The 7,094-nt window shown below is 29.7% G+C and overlaps 1 pseudogene; it reads right to left on the reverse strand.

Annotated features, from left to right (window-relative positions):
• Window positions 1–365: 365 nt before the first annotated feature.
• The window catches only part of LOC105621819, a 90,301-nt pseudogene continuing 83,572 nt past the window's right edge, over window positions 366–7,094 (reverse strand).

Genomic DNA, 7,094 nt, shown 5'->3' on the forward strand with positions numbered 1-7,094 from the left:
ACCACCATACCATTTTATTTTTAGATAATATTTCTTAAATAAAAGATAAAAATAAACTTTAAATACATTAATACAAACTAAAAAATGTCTTCTATCAGATATTGGGTCATTTAAAAAGTATCCGCGGTTTTTTGTTCAATTTTTGAATGAAATTTTTCTTTATTGAAAATCAATTTTAATCAAGTATATATTGGCCATTATTATCTATAATCTTTTGCCATTTTTCAGGTAATTTCATAATTCCATCCGTGTAGAACTTCTGTGATTTATCGGCGAAAAACTTTTTCAAATGATTTTCGGCAGCTCTTTTGTCGGCTAATGTTTTTCCATCAAGAGAGTTCTGCAGAGATCGAAACAAATGGTAGTCAGACGGTGCAAGATCTGGATGGTGGATGCATCAAAACTTCCCAACCAAGCTCCCTCAATTTTTGACGCGTCATCAAAGATGTGTGTGGTCTGGCGTTGTCATAATGGAAGACAACACCTTTTCTGTTTATCAATTCTGGTCGTTTTTCCTTAATCGCTTCCTGTAATCCAGTTGTGAATATTAGAACTCTGAATTAATCGTTAGGCTATGTGGTAACACCTCATGATGGATGACTCCCTTCCAATCCCACCATACACACAACATCACCTTATTTGCCGTCAATCCAGACTTTGAAATCGTTTGTGGTGGTTCGCCGCGCTTACCCCATGATCTTTTACGAGCGATATTCTTGTATTTTATCCATTTTTCATCGCACATGATGATTTGCTTCAGAAATGGATCGATTTCGTTTTAGTAGTGTTTCGCTGATGGAAATTCGATCAATCAAATTTCTTTGTGTTAATTCATGTGGAACCCAAACATCTAATTTCTTTGCGTAGCCAGCCTTTTTCAAATGATTCCAAACTGTCACATGGTTGATGATCTTAGTGCATTGGCTATCTCCTGACAGCTCACATGCTGATCTTGCTCAACCAGTTGCAAAATTTCATCGACTTTTTCAGTGACTGGCCAATCAGGTCGATCTTTGACATCAAAATTTCTAGAACGAAATCGAACAAACCACTTCTGCGTCCTGCGTTCACTTACAGCATCCGCGTCGTAAACTTCACAAATTTTTCTGCATGTTTGTGCTGCGTTTTTTGCCTTTTTTTTGTAATAAAAAAGCATCATATAGCGTATTTCTTCAAAAATTTCACTCATTTTCAAATCAATATAACTTTTGACACGATTGATGAATTACCAAACTTTGTTTACAAAAAAATGTAACTTAAAATATCATCTTTCAGACGCGCGTTCGTTTGACACAATCGGATTAATGTTGCCTGATATATGACTATCAAGTGACCATCTAGTGACAAAAAACCGCGAATACTTTTTAAATGACCCAATATAAGCATTTATATAATAATGTTTGAAATTTTGCAATAATTAATTTTTTCGTAAGAAGATAAGCAAAAATGAGCATTCGATAAAATGAATTCCAAAACTGACAGTAGACAGTAATACAATATATATGCCATATTCCTATTTTTTTTCTTTTACAGAAATTATCTGTATAAAGTACTTATAAATAAATGTATATAAGATTTTCCAGAATTTTCATTTCAATATAAAACATTTTTGTTAAATTATGTGTATTTACTGCTGTTCTGCAAGATGAAAATGTATAATGCGATGATTTCTCATATACTTTGCGATATACGTATCATTGCTCTGATTGAGTTACTTGACATTATAAAGCAACCTTACGAAAATTAAGTTAATTCATGATTTGTTTACAGACAGGTGTGCCGATTTACATTGCACCCCGCTTTTATATTGTATTATGAAAAAATTAAAAGAAAAAAATAATATAAATAAAACTGATTTAAGAAATTAGAAGCATTTAAAATGATATAATTGATATATTAATAATATAGTCACTATTATTTAAATTACGCAATTTACAATTGTAAGAATTTTATTTTTGCATTCATTGAATTCGTTTTTAGCCGATTTTGTATAGAAGCAAATAAAAAAAATACGAATTATGCGTTTACAATTTTTTAATTAACTGAACGTTAATACAGTACAGATCATGTTTTTGTTAATAATATTAAATAAAGTCCAGTAATTAGTTTTTTAGAAATAAGAGAGTGTCGCTTTAGAAGACTATGACAGTATCGGCGACTTTCCTTTATATTTATATTACTCGCTTTATCTTTTATCATGTATTACAAAAAGATATGAAACATTAAGTTCATTAGCTTGATATATTATTAACTTCTTTTCCGTTTTACGAGAAATCCATCCATATATATGTATAGATATAGGGTGGTTCCTGTGTTATCTTATGCGTATTTAATATATCTGAATTTCTCTACAGTAAATTAAAAAATAGAAAGCAAAGAATAATTAACCGAAATCAAATTTTATTTGCAGTATATTGTATAAATCTTTTACTTTACGAAAATAAATACTATGATAGTGTATACATGTGAGTACATAAAATTGGTTGTATACATATATATGAAAATATTTTGAAAATAAAAATAAAAAATAATAGTAAAATTAACATCACATTTTTACATTAATAGATTATATTATCATTATAAGAATAATTGTATTTACCTTTACGTTACAAAGAGCATTATATTGTGCACATATCTTCAATATATCAAATATTTTATCAAATTTATCAGCTTCAACTTAGCCGTGTCATTAGAAGTTACGTAAGTAAAAAGCATCCATTGAGTACATTTGTACTTAGTATAAAGTAGTATAAATGTTACTGATATAGTTACATTTACAATCATTTGTGTCTTGTCTTGTAATAATAGAGTAAAAGCATTAAATGCGGATCAGGCACTAGTTCCGGATCACACATTATATTTAAACAATTATTCGTATTTTCTACATATCAAATAATGCATAACACAAGATTCTTTAGCATTTGCTTTATCTTTTTCAAGTGTCAATTATTTTTTTATTTATTAACAATAGCACTGCACATTTTATTAATGTCGTTAACTAATAAAATGTAAGACATTAAACTAGGATATATACCTAAAAAATTTATTTAAAGTGTAATATCATAAAAATTGCTTTATGGCTATTACGGGAGTAAATAGCATTAAATTTCATGAAAAAGTCAATATCACGCTCAATTGAAATTAAATCTAAAAAAGTAAAGCATTTGGTGAACTGACTATTAATATAATTGTAGATAATTGTTATTACTTAATTTAATCAAAATTAAAACATATAATATGGTACCGAAATAAAATAAAATCGTCCATAATGTAATCTTTATGATCAATTACAATCATTAAATATTTTATTAATTTGATATTCTTCTGAATAAAAATATGAATTTTTCTTTCAAGAGTAATTCATATCTAGTGGCCTCAATCTATATAACTATAAATAAAAATTCCGCGAAAGGAAAGGCAATTTAATCTAGATTACCTACGTCCATTCTGTTGTTCAGTACTTGCTGATTAAGTGGCATATAAATACGTTATTCTCCAGTGTATATAATATATCTTACAGTGTGTTACCTATAAAGTTCCTAGAAGAAATGCAAAAACTATTTCTGAAAATCTTATAAAAAATATTAAAACGTGTTTGTGTCTTATGCAGCAAGAACTAATTCAGTTAAAATACTAGCCGACGATACAGAAACTATGACAGAAACGCTAGAAAGAGCACTGGAACCATTATTGATAATTGGATCGTTTTGCAATTTGGATATGTTCGAATATCCTCGTGGACAATGCAGGCTGTATCTCTCTTACTTGTATGCTTTGGCCGTATGGAGCTTTCTTACATATTATTATTTCTGAAATATATTACTTGTCTTATTTGCTATCTGGAATTATATTCATGGAATATTTCTTATCGTTGCTCATCATTATGTTAATTCTCACCAGTTTCTGTCGTTTTAAGGTAAAAAATTTGTTAATGTATCGGTCCCTATATAATAATACTTAATCTTTTAATACTACTTATCTCTTGTTTAACAGTATTTTTAATTGAAAGCATTAAAGGAGTCTTAAATTCACAATTATAGACAAATACAAAATTATAAAAAGTTTTTTTAAAAGATCCTTCAATACCGTCAATTATGACTTACTTTTAGTCAAACTCAAGCTATGTCATAAGTCTATCCCATTCGGCCCTCTCACTAATCTGCTCGTTCCTTACAAATCATACACAGCAAGTCCTCATGTATAATCCTTTTCCTTTTTTCTCCTCTCCTGATGCTGTTCTCTCTGGGGTACCTCAAAGTATCATTCTTGGACTCCTACTTTTTAATATTTTTGTCTCTAATTTATCTAATATTTCTCTGTCTTCCGAGCTCTTCATGTACGCAGACGACGTAATTCTTCTCAAATCCTTTCACTCATTCGATGTTTTAACAATCTATTTTGTTTTAAATAAAGATCTAAAATCTCTTGCCAAAGTTGTTTACTAATAATTCGCTGCATCTAAATCTCTCTAAATTATCCTTGCTAATTGTCGATTCCTCAAAATTATTATCTCGTATTTAATCCTTCCCTTAAGGGCTTTAAACAGTGTAAAATTTTGAAAAAAATCTTTTAATATGTTGAAAGAAACACAATCAATCTGAGATACTAAAATATTTTTCGCAATAAAAGTTTCTTATTTAAAATAAAGAAAGGGATTATATATACTCGCGATTGTAAAACGGCTCACACTTATTAGTATCTCTCTCTCTAGATTGATTGTGTTTTAACGTCCAAACATTTTGGTGCACAGTCACATTTGAGATTAATTAAATTCATGAATTTATAATATTATATTATTTGTCATTTCAACTTTGATCGCCTTAGGCGCTCTCTACTATATTATGTTGTTACATTAATTCGGTCGGTTTCTATTTATTAAATTTTTTAATTTATTAAATTTTTAAATTTGTAGTAAACATATATATAGTAATCTGAAAGTAAAACTTCAAACATGTTTTTCTCAAAATCATTTTTTTCAACCTGATTGATAGCAAATAAAAAAATTGACTTGGTGTAAATTGCATTTTATTCAGAAAACGTATCTCTACTTTATGCATAAGAGAAACTGAGATAACTGGTATGTGTGTAGGTGATTGCGCGAGTGCGTGTGTCGGTGTGTGTGCGTGCGTGCGTGCGTGTGTATATGATTTTAACTATTGCTTCATCACTTATTGCATTGCTTACAAGGAAGATTAAGCAACTCAAAAATTCAGAAAATTATGAGACATTGTGTGCAAATAGAGTATTTTGTCCGTAACACAAAATTTTTTGTTTGTGCGAAATTACTGTTGATATAATATCTTTTCTTTCTGCCATAGCGACATAACGTATGCCCAGGAACTTACAAGGAAAAGATTGTAATCGATGAAGTTCTGCAAGCCGATCTGGGCTCGTCGAGCGAAATAACGAGACTATCCTTTAAAATCTGCCTCTCTCTCTCTATAGTCGCTTGTTTCTAGTGTCTATACCGAAAATGCTTTCTGACTAATTTCAGTCATTCAACATGTATAACTAAAAGGAACTATAGATGACGTATAAGTTTTAATAAATTATATTAATCCTATATCCCTCCAATTTATGTATAATAGCAAAAATAATTTCAAAACACGATAATTTTTTTTTTAATTCTTTACTTTCCTTAGTCTTCTGTGATGTCTTCTTTATTCAACATGCCTTCTTTATTCACATGTTGAATAAAGAAGATATCACGGAGTTATTGGAATTAAGTGGCCATTCCAGTTTATGTATCTCGTTCTGTGTCGACTCTTATTATAAGCGTAATCAGTAGCTCTTTGAAAGAAATCGAATGTATCGTAAAAATAATAAAATAATATTTTAAAAGTACATTACATTCAGTAAAATGTATTTACTTATTAATATGATGTTTAATCTATTATTAAGAAAATAACAATTATGTAGAAAGGAAAATATTTTTATGATAATTTGCTGGAAGGTATGATTGCAGCATGTTGTAACGTTTTCTCTATAGAGATACACTGAGTATAATCTCGCACTACACCAGTTGCGTGTAAGTGCTGAATCAATACTGTACTATATAAGTGTACATATACCATGTGTACTTGTTATGGTGTTTAATTCTGCTGCCGATTGACTTCCATTTTTAAAATTTTTAATGTCACACTAGCTCTAAATTTTATGCACGAAGTAGAGTTTTGCTACACTATCTCTTTGAAATCAGCACTTCAGAAATTGGCTCGAAATGTTCAACTAATTTCAAGCACACTGAAGTACACATATAATTTCTATAATTTTAAAAATATATGTTTAATAACGTTAATAAAAAAAAGAATTATGAAAAAAAGGAAAAAGCAAGATCGAACGTAGGATCTTAAATATTCTGATCTCGCACCTACGCTCGAGACTACGTTGAGTTCTTGCGGATCATCTCTACGAACGCGGTACATAAAGTATACGGAAAATCATAAACTATATCTCATCAACTATTACGTTTTGAAATCATTTTTGTTATTATACGTTAATGAGAAATGTATATGATTAACCTTTTTGCTACAATATCGTGTGAAACTGGTGGTAAAGAAATCGGGCCAAACATGAGTATTATAAGTGAGAGCCGTGATATCGGGCCAAACATAAACAATACGTTCCAGGCTATTAATTATGGCATGCGCCATCGGAACTTAAATCGTAGGGCAAAGAATTAATATAATTTAATAAAAGTTATGTATTATCTAGAATGTCTCTTTCCCCCTTATGACACGCAGCTGAGATCGCTGAGAAAATATTTTCGGTCAAAAAACAAGCAATCACAGAGAGAAAGACAGATTCTGAGGAATGAACTCGCTGTTTTGTTAGACGAGCCTAGCTCGGCGCGGAGGCTCACCGATCGGAGCTTCTATTCGTTGATATATGCAATATTAAAATTATATTTTGGGTACATTATTGTATATATGTACATTATAATACATATAAAATATAATTATAATTTATATTCACTAATAATGTTTTTTTTATATATGTTACAACAATGTTAGAATTATAAATGTTATGTTAGTGCAATGTGAATACACATTGTACAATGTATGTATGTACATATTAGGTGTACAACTTTGCTT

The sequence above is a fragment of the Atta cephalotes genome (assembly GCF_000143395.1).
Source record: "Atta cephalotes unplaced genomic scaffold scaffold00037, whole genome shotgun sequence".
Lineage (NCBI taxonomy): Eukaryota > Metazoa > Arthropoda > Insecta > Hymenoptera > Formicidae > Atta > Atta cephalotes.